This window comes from Rhincodon typus, chromosome 6 (genome assembly GCF_021869965.1).
Source record: "Rhincodon typus isolate 14 chromosome 6, sRhiTyp1.1, whole genome shotgun sequence".
NCBI classification, from domain to species: Eukaryota; Metazoa; Chordata; class Chondrichthyes; order Orectolobiformes; family Rhincodontidae; genus Rhincodon; species Rhincodon typus.
In genome coordinates this window covers 1,267,664-1,287,433 of record NC_063337.1, presented here as the reverse complement: position 1 = coordinate 1,287,433, position 19,770 = coordinate 1,267,664, and the positions used below count along the sequence as shown (strand labels likewise).

At 44.4% G+C, this 19,770-nt stretch overlaps 1 protein-coding gene across 6 annotated transcripts in view; it reads left to right on the top strand.

Annotated features, from left to right (window-relative positions):
- fhip1b (FHF complex subunit HOOK interacting protein 1B) overlaps positions 1 to 19,770 on the top strand; it is a 110,585-nt gene that overhangs the window by 34,971 nt on the left and 55,844 nt on the right. The window contains exon 1 of one of the 6 annotated variants that reach the window (XM_048598171.1): positions 18,967 to 19,047. The exons of 4 other annotated variants lie outside the window; for them this stretch is intronic. The gene's annotated coding sequence lies outside the window, so the exon portion shown is untranslated. Of the gene's footprint in view, positions 1 to 18,966; positions 19,048 to 19,307; positions 19,401 to 19,770 lie in introns of those variants that run through there. One more of the 6 variants, XM_048598170.1, reaches the window with a different exon arrangement.

Sequence of the window (19,770 nt, the reverse complement as noted above, 5' to 3'; positions counted from 1 at the left end):
CTCTCTACAGAGCTCAAGTCCCTCATCTCTGTTACCATTTTAGTAAATCTCCTCTGCACCATCTCCAAGACCTTGTTGTCCCTCCTAAAGTGTGGTTCTTAGAATTAAACACTTACCTCCAATTGTTTTTCAACCAGTTGTACCGCTGTAAGAGAAGTGTCTGTTAGGACAGTGTTTAGACAATGAACACAGTGTGATGTAGATCCTACGTTTCTCTGAGCTGCTGTTGGGTTGCAATCAGTAGTCACTGTGCTCCTTACTCCTGACCTGCAGTCCATCAGACTGTGTTACTGAACTCCTGTGAATAGGTCTGATAGGGAAGACTCAGAGAAGCTGCTTCCAGTTGTTGGAGAGACCAGAAAATTTCCAGATTAAACAAAGTCTAAGATTTGGAAGCATTTTAGAATTCAACAAAAGAGGACAAAAAGTTTGATCATGTTGGGGAAAATATAGTATGAGAGTAAAATTGCAGGGAATATAGAAACTGAATGTAAAAGCTTCTGTAAATGGAATAGGTGAAGATTAGTAAAGAAATGAAGGCCCCTTACAGTCAGAAGGTGGGGAGCAAAGAAATGGTAGAAAGATTGAACATACACTATGGCCCTGCCTTTACAAAAGAGGGCACAAACATACGCACAGAAATGGTAGAAGAGCAAGAGTCTAGTGAGAGAGAAATTAAGGGAAATCAGTGTCAGTAAGAAAATAGAGCTGGGGAAATTAATGGGGTTAAAGGCTGACAAATCCCCAGGGCCTGATCGTCGACATCTTTGAATACTAAAGGAAGTGGCCCTGGAAATATTGAATACAGTGGTGGTCATCTTCCAAAATTCTAAGGACTCTGGGTCAGTTCCTGCAGAGTGGCAAATGTAACCCCATTATTTAAAAAGGGAGAGAGGGAAAACAAAACAGAATTACAGAACAGTTAGCCTAACATCTGTATTGGGGTAGGTGTTAGAGTCTATTATATAAGATACGATAATAGAACATTTGGAAAGCTTTAACAGGATGGGGAAAAAGCCAGTTTGAGTTTATAAAAGACTAATTAAGCTTAACAAATTTACTGGAGATTTTTGGTTGTAACTGCTGACATAGTTAAGGGAGAACCAGTAGATGTGGTGTATTTGGATTTTCAGGGAAGCTGCTTCCAGTTGTTGGAGAGACCAGAAAATTGCCAGATTAAACAGAGTCTAAGGTCTGGAAACATTTTAGAATTCAAGTTACTGCATAAGAGGTTAGTGGGCAAAGTTAAAGCACATGGGATGTGGGGTAATATATTGGCACTGATCGAGAACTGGTTCACAGACAGGAAACAGAGAGGGGAATATAGAACAGTACAGCACAGGAGCAGGTCCTTCAGCTCACCATGTCTGTGCTGGCCATGATGCCATTCTAAACTAATCCCATCTGCCTGCACATGGTCTGTATCCGTCCTATTCATGTGTCAGCCTAAATGCCTCTTAAACTGTGCGAACATATCTGCTTCTATCACCTCCCTTGGCAGCACATTGCAGGTACCTACTGCCCTCTCTGTATAAAAAAAGTTCCCTTGCACATTCCTTCAAACTTTTCCCAGCTCACCTTAAACCTACACCCTCTAATATTTGACATTTCCACCCTGGAAAAGGACTCTGATTATCCACCCTATCAGTGCCTCTCATAATTTTATATACTTCTATAGGGTTGCCCCTCAACCTTTGATGGTCTAACGGAAACAATCCAAGTTTGTTCAACCTCTCCTTATAGCTAATACACTCCAATCCAGGCAACATCCTGTTAAACCTCTGCACCCTCGCCAAAGCCTCTGCATCTCTCCTATAGTGTGGTGACTAATATGGCCTAACTAAGGTCTTATATACAGCTTATAAAAGTCTTATAAAGCAGTGATTGGAATGATCAGTGCATGGACCCCAGCTGTTTACAATAGATAAATGACCTGCATGAGGGAACCAAATTCAAAATTTCCAAGTTTGCTGATTACACAAAAATGGATGGGATTGTGAGGAGGATGCAAGAGGCTTCAAGGTGGTTTAGATAAGTTGAGTGAGTGGGCAAACACCATGCAGGTGCAGTACAATATGGCTAAATGCAAAGTTATACACTTAGGTGTGAAATCAGAAAGGAGGAGTATTATTTAAATAGTGATATATTGGTAAATGTGGATGTACAAAGGGATCCTTGTATACTAGTCAGTTAAAACAGACAGACAGGTGCAGCAAGTTAGGAAGGCAAATGGAGTATTGGGCTTCATTGTTAGAGGATTTGAGTTCAGAAGTAGGGATGTCTCACTGCTTTATGATACCATACCGAGAGTATTGAATGCATTTGTTATAAAGGTAGTGTAGTGGAGGTTCACTAGGCTGATACAGGGATGGTAGGACAGCTTTGAGGAGCGATTGTTTCGACTGGGCCTGTAAACACAAGAATTTAGAAGGATGAGAGAGGATCTGATTGAAAAGTATAAAATTCTAATGGAGTGGGTCAGATTAGATACAGGGAGGATGTTTCCCTCGAATAGAGAGTCCAGGACCATGGGACACCATCTCAAGATGGTAGACCATTCAGGACTGAGAGTAGGACACATTTCACTCAAATGAACCTGTGGGATTCCCTACCACAAATGGCCATGGACAGCCAGTCACTGAATATATTCAAGAAAGAGATAGATACATTTTTAGATTTAAAATGTATGTAGGGGTATAGGGAGAAAGCAGGAATATGTCATTGAGATTGAGGATTAGCCATGATCCTATTGATTGGCAGAGCAGGCACGAAGGGACCGAGTGGCCTACTCCTAGTTTCTGTTTCTAACTAGGAGCCAGCAATGCAAGACTGTCATTAATTAATCTAACAGGGACTTCAGGATAAACTTCTTCATCCAGAGAATAGGGACAAAGTGCAGTGCAGGGTTTAACATAGACTGGTTGGGCTGAATGGCCTGTTTCTGTGCTTTAGAATCTGTGAATCTTGTCCTTTGAATTCAATCCTCTGGTGGATTTCTGGCATACGATTCTGAGGTTGGTCAATCCTTGCTGAGGCATTTCTAGATCAGAACTGAACTCAGCTGACCCAGCTGGAGCCTGACCATACTGTATAAATCTGAGTCATGGCAGGGAGAGTAACAGCCAAACAAATCATAGAAAGATAGAAAATAGTGGCAGGAGTAGGCCATTTGGCCTTTCAAACCTGCTGTTCCACTCATTATGATCATGGCTGATCCTCCAACTCAGTAGCCTGTTCCTTCTTTTTCCCCATACCATTTTATCCCTTTAGCCTCAAGTACGATATTCAGGGGTGGCATGGTGACTTAGTGGTTAGCACTGCTGCCTCACAGTACCACAGACCCAGGTTCAATTCCAGCCTTGGGCAACTGTCTGTGTGGAGTTTGCACGTTCTCCCTGTGTCTGCATGGGTTTCCTCCAGGTGCTCCAGCTTCCTCCCACAATCTAAAGACGTGCAGGTGAGGTGGAATGGCCATTGGAAATGCGGAGTACCAGGGATAGGGAAGTGGGTGGGACTGTGGGTGAGATGCTCTTTGGAGGGTCAGTGTGGACTGAATGGCCTGTTTTCACACTGTAGGGATTCTATTATATTAAAAAGACTCCTTGAAATTATAGAGTTTTGGCCTTGACTGCTTTCTTTGGTAGCAAATTCTGCAGGCTCATCACTCTCTGCAGAACAAGGAGACCTGAGATTGATGACTTGAATTCCCTGTGTATTGTGACTGTGTCTTACTAGAAGCAGATATGAATTGGTGACGGATGCCTCTGTGTTTAATTTAAGGTTTGCTTCACTCACTGGAGCCCTCTCGGTAGCTTTACAATGTGCTGAGCTTGGATCTTGTGTTTGGCAATTAATTACACAATGCTCATGGTGTTGAGTATGTATGGGGGAGGATGGTTGCAAACTGCCCCTAAGTGGTTCTCAAAATATGTAATAGACCAGAACGCATGTACAGACTGCTGATTAGACAGAGAAAATTAGAAGTGCTGGGTGACTGTATTAAATCTGTAAGCCCGTGCTCCCTATGAATGAATTCACAGTGAGTTGTCCTGGCTTGACTTCAGTGACTTCAATTAGGTTGGATTTTTTCACTTCCCCTTCCTCCTACTGGGTTACAGGGTCCACACCCTCCAATTACCTCCTCATCCTGCTGGGGTGCAGGGTCCACACCCTCCAATCCCCCTGCCTCCTGCTGGGGTACAGGGTCCACACCCTCCAATCCCCACAGGCCACAGCTATGTGTAGTTGTGCACATTGTGTGCAGTTCTGAAATCCACATTTTGGGAGGGGTGCAACAGCACTTGAGACGAGCAGAGGAGATTTACCAGGATGTTGCTTGGGCTGGAGAGTTTCAGTTATGAAGAGAGATTGGACAGATTGGGGTTGTTTTTCTTGGAGCAAAGGAGACTGAGAAGGGACATGACTGAGATGTATAACACTTTGAAGGGTATAGATAGGATAGACAGGATGAATGTTTCCCCTTGATGGAGGGATCAATGACCCAATTGAGGTATAGATTTAAGGCAAGGGGCAGAAGTTTGGATGAGATGTGAGGAAAATCTTTTTAACCCAGACAATGGTGAGAATCTGGAATCCATTACCTACCAGATGGCTTTCATGCTCTTTGGTACTCTGTAAAACCAGGTTAAAGGCTGAGCATTTATTCACCTCAGACAGCGAGCATTCCCTGAAGTATTACGATGTGGAGGTGCTGGTGTTGCGTTGGAGTCTTCACCTGACAAAGGGGCAATGCTCCAAAAGCTTGTGATCTCAAATGAACCTGTCGGACTATAGCCTGGTGTTGTTTGACTTCTGACCCTGAAGTATTTAATCTCTCCAATGCAGAAATCTTCCTCGGATTGTGACTTTCCTTATCTCACCTAGTTACTGGTTAGTTAACAACTGCTTGCATTTTCATAGCACCTTTGACAGAGTGAAACATTCCAATATGCTTCAATGTGATGTTATCTGACAAAAGCTTGGGCAGCGAGGAAGTTTTAAGGAGTGTCTTCAAGAAGGAACAAGAGATTTAAGAAGGGAATTACTGAACCCAGGGCCCAGGCAACCAAAGGCACAAAGGCACAAAGGCTACCGTGAAAATGTTAGGATGCATAACAGACCTGATTTGTATGAAAGATCCTGGTGAGTTGTAGGGCTGGAGGAAGTTGCAGATGTAGAAAGCAGTAGGGATGTGGAGAGATGTGTACAATTTAACTTCAGGTGTGACCAGACTGAGAGATAATGTACGTCAGCGAGCACCGAGGTGATGAATGAGTTGGATATGACTCAAGTTAGTGCAAGCTCAGAAGTGTTATCAATGAGCTGAAGTTTGTGGAGGCTGCAGGAAAGAACATTGGAATAGTCTAGTGGTAAGAAATGCATACAAGAGGTATCAGCAGCTGATGAGCTGAAACAGAGGGAGAGACCAGCAATGTCACAGAAGTGGGAACAAAATCAGAAATTGCCAGAAAAGCTCAGCAGGTCTGGCAGTATCTGTGGAAAGAAAGCAGAGTTAATGTTTCAGGTCCAGTGACCCTCTTTCAAAACTGATTGTAGCTAGGAAAACATTGCTGGATGGGGGGGTGGAGGTGGAGCCCAGAGAGAGAAAACCAGTTGGGCAGACAGAGGAGTGGGTAAAGGTCAGCCTGGGAGAATCAATAGCTGCTAATAGGGACCATTAGTGGCTGACAATGGGTTGTTTGAGGTAGCAGCCCGTGTGATGATCAGGCTTGGAGTGCGGGTAAACACATGGGAGAAGGTCCTCAGGCCCTAAAATTATAGAACATAGAACATCACAGCGCAGTACAGGCCCTTCGGCCCTCGATGTTGCGTTGACCTGTGAAACCAATCTGAAGCCCATCTAACCTAAACTATTCCATCATCCATTATCCATTATCCATTATCGAATTCCATATTGAGTCCAGAAGGTTTCAGGGTTCCCAAGCAGAAAATGAGGTCTTATTCTTGCAGCTTGCACTGGAGCACTGTAGCAAGCCTGAGACAGAGATGTTTGCCAGAGAACATGGTGGTGTGTTGAAATGGCAGGCAACTGGAAGCTCAAGGTCGTTTTCGTGGATAGAACATAGGTGTTCTGCAAAGTGGTCACACAGTCTGCGTTCCATCTCTCCAATGTAAAGGAGACCACATTATGAGCAGAGGATACAGCAGACAAGATTGAATGAAGTATTGACCAATTTAGTGATGGAGAAGATTTAAGGAGGAAGGCTCATCTCAGGGTCACATAAGGCTGCAAGGTTATGGACCCTGGTTTGGGGGAGAGGGATAGAATCGGTGACTGATGAGGAGTTTGTGGCGGGGACAAAGACTTTAATATTTTCAGTAGTTAAGTCGAACATACGTGACAAATCAGATAGAGTGGTCAAGAAAGGCCTGATGTAGAACTGGGTGTCAGTAGTGCACTGATGTTCTTTTGAATAATGTAACCAAGGGATAGCATGTAAAGAACAAAGAAAATTACAGCACTGGAACAGGCCCTTTGGCCCTCCAAGCCTGCGCCGATCCAGATCCTCTATCTAAACCTGTCGCCTATTTTACAAGGATCGGTATCCCTCTGCTCCCTGCCCATTCATGTATCTGTCTAGATACATCTTAAATGACGCTTTCGTGCCCGCCTCTACCACCTCCGCTGGCAACGCATTCCAGGCACCCACCACCCTCTGCGTAAAGAACTTTCCATGCATATCTCCCTTAAACTTTTCCCCTCTCACCTTGAAATCGTGACCCCTAGTAACTGAGTCCCCCACTCTGGGAAAAAGCTTCTTGCTATCCGCCCTGTCTATACCTCTCATGATTTTGTAGACCTCAATCAGGTCCCCCCTCGACCTCCATCTTTCTGATGTAAATAATCCTAATCTACTCAACCTCTCTTCATAGCTAGCGCCCTCCATACCAGGCAACATCCTGGTGAACTTCCTCCGCACCCTCTCCAAAGCATCCACATCCTTTTGGTAATGTGGCAACCAGAACTGTATTCCAAATGTGGTCAAACCAAAGTCCTGTACAACTGTAACATGACCTGCGAACTCTTGTACTCAATACCCCGTCCGATGAATGAAAGCATGCCGTATGCCTTCTTGACCACTCTATCCACCTGCGTTGCCACCTTCAGGGTACAATGGACCTGAACACCCAGATCTCTCTGTGCATCAATTTTCCCAGGGCTTTTCCATTTACTGTATTGTTCGCTCTTGAACTGGATCTTCCAAAATGCATCACCTCGCATTTGCCTGGATTGAACTCCATCTGCCATTTCTCTGCCCAACTCTCCAATCTATCTATATTCTGCTGCATTCTCCGACAGTCCCCTTCACTATCTGCTACTCCACCAATCTTAGTGTCATCTGCAAACTTGCTAATCACACCATCTATACCTTCCTCCAGATCATTTATGTATATCACAAACAAAAGTGGTCCCAACACGGATCCCTGTGGAACACCACTGGTCACAGTTCTCCATTTTGAGAAACTCCCTTCCACTACAACTCTCTGTCTCCTGTTGCCCAGCCAGTTCTCTATCCATCTAGCTAGTACACCCTGGACTCCATGCGACTTCACTTTCTCCATCAGCTTACCATGGGGAACCTTATCAAACGCCTTACTGAAGTCCATGTATATGACATCTACAGCCGTTCCCTCATCTATCAACTTTGTCACTTCCTCAAAGAATTCTATCAAGTTGGTAAGACATGACCTTTCCTGCACAAAACCATGCTGCCTATCACTAATAAGCCCATTTTCTTCCAAATGTAAATAGATCCTATCCCTCAGTATCTTCCCCAGCAGCTTCCCCACCACTGACGTCAGGCTCACCGGTCTATAATTACCTGGATTATCCTTGCTACCCTTCTTAAACAAGGGGACAACATTAGCAATTCTCCAGTCTTCCGGGACCTCACCCGTGCTTAAGGATACTGCAAAGATATCTGTTAAGGCCCCAGCTATTTCCTCTCTCGCTTCCCTCAGTAATCTGGGATAGATCCCATCCGGACCTGGGGACTTGTCCACCCTAATGCCTTTTAGAATACCCAACACTTCCCCCCCTCCTTATGCTGACTTGACCTAGACATCTATCAGACATCTATCCCTAACCTCAACATCCGTCATGTCCCTTTCCTCAGTGAATACCGATGCAAAGTACTCATTAAGAATGTACATAAGAAATAGGAGGGGTTGAGAATAGAACTTCAGGGAACACCAGAGTTAATGGTTCAGGAATGGGAAAACAATTTATTGTAGTTCATTCTCTAGCTACGATTAGCTAGATAGAAATGGATCCACACAAGGACAGTACAGTCAGCATGGACAACAAAGACGATTTGTTTGTGGAAGAGTGTGTTATGTTCAACAATGCCTACAGGCTGCAGAAGGAAGGATAAGCAATACTGCACTGGTCATTGAGATTCTGAGTTGTGCCTTTTAGGACCGTTTCAATTCCGGATAAAAAGTGGAAACCACATTGAAGTGGTTCAGAAATTATTTGTATGAAAACTTGGCACAGATTTAGCAGATGACAACACATGCTTGAATAAAGAGTCTTTAGATTTCCCAAAGCAAAGCAAAAAATAAAATACTTGCAATTATGTAGTGTCTTTCACATCCCAGTACGTCCAAAGTGCTTACCAACCACTGAAATAGTTTTGAAGGATATGTATTGGACAGTTTAGTTGTGACAGGTACATTTGGCCTCAATGAATATAACTGCAATCAAGTGGACTGTGTGGTACAGTGGCTTTCTTATTCACTTGGGCTTCCCTAGCTGGGTCAGCATTTATTGCCCGTCCTTAGTTGCCTTGAGAAGGTAGTGATGAGCTGTCTTCTTGAGCCGCTGCAGTCCACCTGCTGTTCATAGAATCATAGAATCCCTGCAGTGTGGAAACAGGCCATTCAGCCCAACAAAAGAGCATCCCACCCAGATCCATTCCCCTAACCCTGCATTTCCCACGTCCAACCCACCTAACCTAAACATCCCTGAACACGATGGGCAATTTAGCGTGGCCAGTCCACCTACCCTGTATATCTTTGGACTGTGGGAGGAAACCGGAGCACCCGGAGGAAACCCACGCAGACACGGGGAGAATGTGCAAACTCCACACAGACTGTCACCCAAGGGTGGAAGTGAACCCAGGTACCTGGCGCTATGAGGCAGCAGTGCTAACCACTGAGCCACCATGCTGCCTCCCTGTTAGGGAGGGAATTCCAGGATTGTGACCCAGTGATACTGAAGGAATAACGATATATTTCCAAATCAGGATAGTGAGTAACATGGAGGGGAACTTCCAGGTGTTTCCATGTATCTGCTGGCCTTGACCTTCTATGTGGAAGGTGAACTTCTGCAGTGTCTCTTGTAGATAGTACACATTGCTGCTACTGATCATTGATGGTCGAGGGAGAGTGGATGTGGTGCCAGTCAAGCAGGCTGCTTTGGGATAGTGTCAAGCTTCTTGAGTGTTGTTGGAGCTGCACCCATCCAGGCTGCTGATCTTGAATGTTTGATGGGCACAGTGTAGAGGGACCTTTACTCTGTATGTAACTCTGTGCTGTACCATTTTTAAAAATCATTATGGCTGGCCAGCATTTCTTGCCCATCTCTAAAGTTGCCCTGGAGAATCTTGATGAACCATTGTATTGTTAGGGAGGGAGGTCCAGGACTTTTGTCCAGTGACACTGGAGGAATGGCAATATATTCCCAAGTTAGGATGGCGAGTGGCTTGGAAGGGAACTTGACCTGAGAGTGTTTGATGAAGACGGTGTCATGAAGCTTTACTCTGTGTCTGACCTGATGCTGTACCTACCTGGCTAGTGTTTGATGGGGACACTATGGAGGCAGCTTTGCTTTGTATCTGATCCTGTGTTGTTTGTATCCTGGCTAGTGTTTGATAGGCACGGTGTGGAGAGCGCTTTAATTTCAGTTTAAAAGAGTGGAGGAACCTTTACTCTGAATCTATGCTGTATGTGTCCTGGGAACCTTTGATGGGGACAGTGTAGAGGGAGCTATACTTTCAGTTTAAATGAGTAGAGGAAGCTTCGCTCTGTATCTAACCTCATGCTGTACCTGTCCATGGAATGTTTTGATGGGGACACTTGGGTCTGTTAGTGGAAGGTGTTTCCTCCTTTGCCTTAGAGAGCAAAGTCTGATGATCAGAGCGAGTGGAATTTCAAACCAATCTGTGTGCTAGCTGATGTAGGAAGTGCTGTTAATCACTGACATTTTGCTTGGTAATTGCATAGGTCAGGCATATGTTGAGTTTGAGAATTATGAATTGCAGTAATTAAAGAGTTTGCTGAGGCACCATGTTGCTTGTTACTCATGCTGGGACAGTATTCAAGGTCAGTGGTAGTTCTATTCCACACAGAACCTGAGCTGTCTTATAGGAGGTTTGCTGTATACATAGAATTTAGTGAAATACTCAACAGCACTGTAAACATCTGAATTAACAGGGACAGATTGTTGATTCGGGTGGAGTCTTGAATCTGTTTCACTGACCCATATATTCATAGAATCATAGAATCCCTACAGTGTGGAAACAGGCCCTTCGGCCCAACAAGTCCACACCGAACCTCAGAGCATCCCACCCAGACCTGTCCCCCTATAACCCACTTAATCTACACCTCCCTGAGCACTACGGGCAATTTAGCATGGCCAATCCACCTAACCTGCACATCTTTGGGCTGTGGGAGGAAAGTGGAGCACCGGGAGGAAACCCACGCAGACACGGGGAGAATGTGCAAACTCCACACAGACAGTCGCCACAGGGTGGAATTGAACCTGGGTCCCTGGCACTGTGAGGCAGCAGTGCTAACCACTGAGCCACCGTGCCGCAATGAGAATATATTCTCAGCATTCAATCAGGCTTCCAGAGCTGCTCTTTTCTGTGAATCTACAGTTAGATCCTGGTTCCAGGAACAGCTTTTATTGACTATTCCAGTGCCTTGTTTGTGTTTTTGATTAAAATTATCTAATTAAAAGGTTCGTAATGTTCAGAATAAATCACAGTGGGACCCTGGGTTCTCATCGTAACCTTGTTATGTTATACTCTTTACCTATCATTCAACATCCCCTTCATTCTCCCTCTTTCTTCTGGCTCCCATCATAAACTTATTCTTAGAGTCATAGAGCCATACATTCAGGTACTGAAAACTCCTTTGCTCTCTCCTTGCCTGCCTCACTCTCTAGTTCATTCTTCTCCCTGTCCCTCTGCCTTCCCCTGTTTCATCACTTTGTTAAATCTGTTCAGGCCGCTGGCTGGACCAACATTTATTGCCCATCTGTAGTTCACCTTGAGAAAGTGGCAGTGAGCTGCTTTCGTGAACCACTGCATTCTACCAGCTTCGGTAGACCCACAATGCCCTTAGGGAGGGAATTCCAGGATTTTGACCCAGCAACGCTGAAGGGACGGTGATATATTTCCAAGTGAGGATGGTGAGTGGCTTGGAGGAGAACCTGAAGGTGGTGGTGTTTCTATGTATCTGCTGCCTTTGTCCTTCTGGATGTCAATAGTTGTGGGTTTGGAAAGTGCTGTTGAAAGAGCCTTGGTGGATTTCTGCACTGCATCTTGTATACGGTACATATTGCTGCCATTGAGCATGGGTGGTGGAGGGAGTGAATGATTAATATCAAATGCACATTCAGGTGAGCTGTTGTTTTCTGAATGGTGTCAAACCCTTTGAGTGTTATTTGAGCTGCAATCTTCCACTCCTGTCTTGTGACTTGTAGATTGTGGACAAGGTAGGAAATCAAAAGATGAGTTCCTTGCTGCAGAACCCCTAGCCTCTGATTTGCTCTTGTAGCTACAGTATATGGCTAGTTCAGTTTCTGGTCAATGGTAACCCCTAGGATGTTGATTGTAGGGAAATCAGACATGGTAATGCCAATGTATGTTAAGAAACGATGGTTGGATTCTCTCTTGTTAGAGATGGTCATTTCCTGACACTTGTACGGTGGCAATGTTATTTGCCACTTGTCGGCCTGAACCTCAATATTGTCCAGGTCTTGCTGCATTTGAACATGAACTGTTTCAGTATCTGATGAATTCTGAGTGGTGTTGAACATTACAATCATCAGCAAACACCTCCACTTCTGACCTTAGGATGGAAGCAAGGTCATTGAAGCAGCTGAAGATGATTGGGCCTTGGAAAGTACAGTGAGGAACTCAAGGCTCATGGGTGTGGATCAGTGTTGGTGTTCCTACCTCTGACTCGGGAGGTCACCATTCATGATCCCTCAAATTCTGAAACAGTTCATGCGCAGGAGAAAAATGATAACAGTAGAAGGTTTGACTGGAACCCAGAGTGCAGTGATGTAACACGGGGATCAGTCCTCGGTCTCTTAGTGTTTGTGATATTCATAAATGATGGAGATGAGAATGTGGGGGGAAGGATGACAGAGAGATTGGTTGACAGTGAGGAGGAGGATATTAACTTACAGGAGGATATAAATGGATTGTCAGATGGGAGATCAGTGGCAGATGGAATTTGACCCTGATAAGTGTGAGGTGATGTACTTTGGAAGAAGGAACAAGACAGGGGAGTACTCAATGAATGGCATGACACTAGGAAGCTCAGAGGGATTTTTGGGTGCTTTTCCAAAGATCCCTGAATGTAGCAAGACAGGTTAATAGGGTAGTTAATAGGGTAGTTAAAGCATATGGGACAATTGCCTTTACCAGTTGTGGCACAGATTATAAGAGCAGGAAGGTTATGTTTTAGTTGGACAGAACTTTTCTTTAAAGCAACAGCTGGAGTACTGTGTGCAGTTCTGGTCCTTGCACTATAGGAAGGATGCAACTGCACTGGAGGCGATACACAGAAGATTCACTAGGATGGAGCAGGTTAGTGATGAACAGAGGCTGGATAAGCTGACGTTGTTTTATTTGGAGCAGAGAAAGTTTGGGGGGACCTGATAGAGGTGTATAAGATTGTGAGGGGCATGGACAGGGTGAATAGGAAGCAGCTGTTCCCCTTAGTCGAAAGGTCAATAACAAGGAGACATAATTTTAAAATGAAAGGCAGGTGGTTTAGGGGGGATTTGAGGAAAACCTTTTTCTCCCAGAGGGTGCTGGGGGTCTGGAATACAGTACCTGGGAGGGTAATTGAGGCTGGAAACATCACAACTTTTAAAAAGTACTTGAATGAGCATTGAAGTGTCATAACATTGAAGACTATGGGCCTAGTGAGGAAAAGTGGGACTCGTGTAGGTAGTAGTATATTTTTGACAGTAGAGACTCAATGGGCCAAACGGTCTCTTCTGTACTGTTTGATTTATGACCAAATGCTGCAAGACCTGGACAATATCCAGGCTTGGGCCAAAAAGTGCAAAGTAGCAGCTGCACCACACAAATGCCAGGCAATGACAGTCTCCAATAAAAGACAAACTACCATTCCCCTTTGACCTTCAGTAGCATTATTATCACTGAATCTCCCACTATCAACGTCCTGGGGGTTACCATTGGACTTGCCATATAAATACAGTGGCTACAAGAGCAGGTCAGAGGCTCGAAGTCCTTCAATTCACCTCCTGATTCCCCAGAGCCTTCTTTATTTTCTTTTTCTTTATTCATTCACAGGATGAGGGCATTGCTGGGTAGGCAGCATTTACTGCCCATCCCTAATTACCCAGAGGGCAATTAAGAGTCAACCACATTGCTGTGGGTCTGGAGTCACATGTAGGCCAGACCGGATAATGATGGCAGTTTCCTTCCCTAAAGGACATTAGTGAACCAGGTGGGCTTTTCCTGACAATCGACATTGGATTCATTGTCTTCATTAGATTCTTAATTCCAGATATTTATTGAGTTCAAGTTCCACCATCTGCCATAGTGGGATTTGAGCCCAGGTCCCCAGAATATTATCTGGATCTCTGGATCAACAGTCCAGGGATAATACCATGAGGCCATTGCCGTTGTGGGATTCGAGCCCAGGTCCCCAGAACATTATCTGGATCTCTGGATCAACAGTCCAGGGATAATACCATGTGGCCATTGCCTCCCCCGTCCACCATCTAAGGTACAAGTCAGGAGTGTAATGGAATACTCCCCACTTATCTGGATGAGTGCAGCCGCAACAACACTCTAGAAGCCTGAAATTATCCAAACCAAAACAGCCCTTCTTTTTGACACTACATCCAAACATTCAGCCCCTCCAACACCACTGCCCAATAGCAGCAGTGTGTACCATCTACAGGATCCACTGCAAAAACTCTTTAAGGCTCTTTGGCAGCACCTTCCAAATCCATGACCACTACCATTGAGAAGGTTGTCCTTCAGAAGGACAAGGGCAGCAGATGTATGGAAAACCACCATCTACAAGTTCCCCTCCAAACCACTTGCCATTCTTTCAGTGTTGCTGGGTCAAAATCCTGGATTTCCTTCTATAAAGGTGTTGTCGGTCTACCTACAGCAGGTGGACTGCAGTGATTCAAGAGGCTAGCTCACCACCACTTTCTCAAGGGCAACTAGGGATGGGCAATAAATGCTTGACCAGTCAACAATGCTTACATCCCATGAGTGAATAAAAAAAATTCTTGTCAGGCAGATGCCAAACTGTCTAGGAGTGTAGCTAGCTCTAGAGCACTTAAGTTGAGTATTATTGCTAGAATATTGCCCATATCCTTGGCAGTATCCAGTGCCTTCACCCCTTTCTTGATGTCATATGGAATGAATTGAACTGGTTGATGACTGGCATCTGTGATGCTGGGTTTTCTGTAGAAGGCTGACATGGATTGTCCACTCTGCACTCCAGGCTGAAGATGGATGCCAATGCTTCAGCCTTGTCATTTGCGATGATGAGCTGGGTTCCCTTGTCATTGGAGGTGGGGATGTTTGTGGAGCCTCCACTTCCTGATAGCTTTTAATTGTTCATGACCATTTATGACTGGATATGACAGGACTCAGAGCTTAGATCTTTCTCTACTTTTCTCTTCCTGTATCTTTGCAGATGGCCTCTATTTTTCAATCTTATTTCAGTTGTAATGAGCCCTATTGCTTTCTTTGTTTTTGTTAAAGCTGGAGTAACCTTTGTATTTTTTATTCGGGTTTTGTAATCAAGTGTGTAACCAGGATGGTGCCAGAGAATGGAGACTTGCACACTTTTCACTGTACTTCCGTATTTTTAGTGATCCGTATAAATGCACTCCCCAATTCTGATGCTCCTCGATCACATTTAGATTCTTTATTTCCAAAGAGAATTTGGTCTCTTTATTCCACTTAACAAACCGTAATGCCACACAATTATTTATGTGAAATTCATATATCTATAATATGCTTTTAGTCTTGTTGCTGTTCTCCCGGATATTGACTGTTGCTGCAATTTGGCGTCAGCCACAAATTAGAAATTACAGGGTTTTTTTCCAGTTTAAATTGGTGCTGTAAACTGTGGACAGCAGTGGTCCCTGCACTGATCTTTGTGGAACACCATTTTCCACCTCTGCCCATCTGAATCACTCCGTTTAACTCCCATTCACTGCTGTCTGTCCACTTATCCTGTCTCACTGCATGCTGCAATCTTCCACGTTATAACAGTGGCTACCTCACAATACCCCAGGAAAGCAAAATACCTCAAAAATTTGAACAATAAATTATGTAAACTTTCACATTGCTATAATGCAGTGGCTACATGAGTGGTATTTTCCAGTCACAAGATTGTGCTGTGGGTCCACAAAGGCATTTTGTTTGCCACACAATTAAGCAACGTTGTATATGGATTTCAGTGCCATACATTCCAGCAATTGACTGATTGAACCAAATTGTATGTTCCTTTGGTTGTTTGCAATAGACAGAGTACATGCTGTTCTGAACTGGTCTCTGCTTGCAAAATGCAAAACAAAACGTCTATTGTTAGATGTGATTTCATGATTGGGCAACACTTGCTAAGCAACCCAAATGCGCCAATCATATGCTAACAACCACACTAACAACCAAGATAAGATAATCAGCCAACTTATTTGCACTTGTTACAAGTGACACATTTATTCATATGCATGAACCTTATAATCAAAAGGAATCTGTTCAAGCCCTGCACCATTTGTTAATTACCCAGAAGCTTGGGGAGCCTCTAGGTCCCCACTGTTTTAGCCATGGCAATACCTCAGCCAATCAGAATGAACTTGCTAACCAATCAGCACCCTTTCCTCCTGTAGTTGTAGATTGTATGAGTGTTTGAAATTTGGCATTCTTGCATTTGTCCTGATAAGTGCAGGGTGAAAAGCTTCGACAATATGGCCCTGATTTCAGCAATATTCTAGTACTGGGCACCTTGTTGAAGGCCTTTTGTAAATTTATACATTACAGCCCTATACATCTAACTGGAGCCTCACCAGAGATATATAAGGTCTTGCATGGTTTCTTGGCATTTTTTCCTGTGTTTTTGACATGTTAATACTTCTCAGTGCTTCAGGAAAACAGCCACATTAGACTGGAGTGGCATTGTGTTTATGTTTCTGGAACAACAATATAGGTGTCCACAGGACATGAAATTCAACTCCTACCACAGCGATTCTAGAATCATAGAACTGTCCAGCCCACGCTGGCCCTCTGCAAGTGGATCTCAGCTTACCGTATGCTTCTGCCTATTCCCCGGAGCTCTGCACATATACCTCCAGATGATTTCCAGTTCCCTTTTCAAATCTGCATCCTGTCAATGTGAATTGATAGAGGTGTACAAAATGATGAGAGGCATAGATAGAGTGGATAGCCAGAGACTTTTTCCCGGGGTGGAAATGACTCTTATGACGGGGCATAATTTTAAGGTGATTGGAGGAAGGTATAGGAGAGATGTTAGAGGTAGGTTCTTTACACAGAGAGTGGAGGAATGCACTGACAGCGGTTGTAGTAGAGTCAGATATATTAGGGATATTTAAGAGGCCCATTGTGTTTACGCCAGCTCTACGAGCATTTTAACTGTGCCAGTCTCCTGCTTTTTCCCTGTAACCCTGTACATTGTTTCTATTTAAATAATCATCCAATACCCTCTTGAATATCTGCAATTGATCCTGCCTCTGCCAGAATTCCAGCCAGTGTATTCCAGAGTCTAATACTTGCTGCATTAAAAAGTTCTTTCTCAACTTGTATTTGCATCTTTTACAAAACTGTGCCCTCTGGATCTTGTTCCATTTATGAGTGGGAACAATTTCTCTCTCTCCAATAAGTCTGACCCCTCGTGATGTGGAAAATTTCTATCAAATCTCATCTTAAACTTCTATTCTGCATATTCTCCAATGTGTTCTCATAACTGAAGTGCCTCATCCCTGAGACTTATTATTTCTTACATAAGAGACTGGAAGTAATCTGGAGATTGCTACTTTAGAAGTCCTGCTTGCTAATTTTCTACCGAGTTCATTAAATTCTCATTACAGGACCACATACCCTTCCTACTTATGCCACTAGTACCAATATGGACCACAACCTATGACTGTTCACCTTCCCCAGAAACTTCCTTATAGCCGTGACATCCCTGACGCCAGCACCAGGGAGACAACGCAGCATCCAGGAGGCACATTGATGGCATCAGCGCCGACTGTCCAACAGTGTGGCACTCCCTCAGCGTTGACCCTTTGAAAGTGCTGCATTTCCTCAGTTCTGACCTTCGAACAGAGCAGCACTCCTTCAGTACTGACCGTAAGACAATGCTGCACTCCCTCAGCATTGACCCTCAAACAGTGCAACAGTTTATCCTCTGACAGTGCGGTGCTCCCTCAGTACTGAGCCTTGATTTTGTATTTTTGGAGTGCGACTTGAACATCTTCAGGCTCTCTGAGACACCCATCCTCTAAGCCACAGCTAATGTTTGTGAAGAGAACAAAAAGGCTTTCGGAAGGAACAACTTTAATGACCAGCGTGTTGACGGGCTTGGAAAGGGTCACATTTCTCTCAGTTAACTAATACTAAACGGTTATTTATCAGATGCCAGTTCAGTCAGTGCAATATTACTCTGCACGGTACCAGTTTAGTCAATGCTGTTTCTACAATGTACCATACAGACCAGTACCCCAGTGAGAGACAGTGTGTGTGGGACTGTAACCCAGTGAGAGTCAGTGTGTGTGTGGAACTGTACCCCAGTGAGAGTCAGTGTGTGTGAGAGCCCATACTCCAGTGAGAGTGTGTAGCTGGTGATTGGATGCCTTTCATTTGACCCTTCCAGAGTTGCTTAGTGTAGGGTAGCCATGTTGTGCAGTTTCCAAAACCAGGACCACCTACTTGAGGTGGCCACGAATAAACCCTTCGGAAACTCGGGGAAAATGTGATCTTGAGAGTGATATGATGTGGAACATGCTACCATTCATCTGCAGCATCTTTGAGGGGAATTGTGTAGCTGCATTTAAGGGAAGTTGGATAAACAGTTGAGGGAGGATTACACAGGAGGATCAGTTGATGGGTTGAATCAAATGTGTCGACTAGTTTGCTGTGAATGCCCTGTTTGTGATGTAAATTCAAATTCTATCTTGTCTCGGATTCTCCAGCATCTGCAGTTCCTACTATCTCTTTAAAAAAGAGCTGTTGCAGCACAAAATGAGCTTCAAAGATCTGCCCCCCCCCCGATTCCTTCTGTTCAGAAATTCCTGACAAGAAACATATGATTTATTCTGCATGCCCTTCACCATAAGTGTGTCAATAATTTGGAAGACTCGGGAGTGAAATTACAGTGTGTAACACATCAAGATACACCCTGAATGGAAGGAAATTAAATCTATGTTTCAGGTAGGACTCCTGCGAACACCTGTGAAGTCTGTTTCAAATATATAGTTTAAGAAAACAGATTATGTTCAAGAAATGCTCTCGCACAATGGGGACTTATTTCTTGAAGTCTAGCTGTGCTTTGCATTAGAGAGAGGTTTTCTGCTGTATGAATACAGTGTGCTGAATGCCTGTGGTCTCAGGTTTGCTGATTGGTACTGGCGTGGAGAAGGAGGGGAGAGAGGGGCTTGTTCTTGATGTAATCTCTGGACGAAACGGTCACGGAGGCAGAGTAGAGACTGAAGAAGGAGTGCAGTGAGTGTGTAGTCCCAGTTTTGGCTGAGGCGTGCTGTGTATGCTGGTAAATACAACTGCCTGCCTCACCGTTTAGAAGGTCTACTAGCGATGGTGATATTTGCTGCTTCTGCTCATTCTCCTTGACTGCCATGTATTCCTGCTGTTGCAGATTGTTCTGTTCATTTCATTGCTGATAGTGTTGCAGCAGGAAAGGGTTAATTGTGTGCAGCGGGCCGTGAGCTGGCCTGTTTCCTGTCAGGGTGACATCAGCTGCTGTGAAAGGAATCTCATCTTTTTTGAAGCAACACCTCAGCAGTGCCTCGGGCCTAAAGTCTCACTGAGACGGGACTGTTTGCAGCACACTACCTGGGAGGGACGCAGTGTCCGTGTGTCTGTGTATGTGGGTACACCAGAAATGTACGTGTGTATTTCTGTGTAAAGGGACGAGCGTACGGCATGTCTCTATCATGAGTCAAGCTGTGTGTATATCGGGGTGTCTTTGCCTATGTGTATAAGTGTATCAGTGTGAAAGTCAGAGGATGTCTGTATGTGTGTCAGTATTTACAGGGAGTTCTCTGTAATCAGTAATTATGTGGTCCTTGAGGAGTCTTATCAGTGTTGTCAGGGAATCACTAGGGATACTGTTAGCATTTACGGGGTCCTGGGAGTGTGTCAGTATTTTAAGAGCATCTGCCAGCAGTGTGTCAGTATTTACAGGGGGGTCCCCGGGGGGAGTGTGCCAGTATTTACAGGGGGTCCCCCAGGGGAGTGTGTCAGTATTTACAGG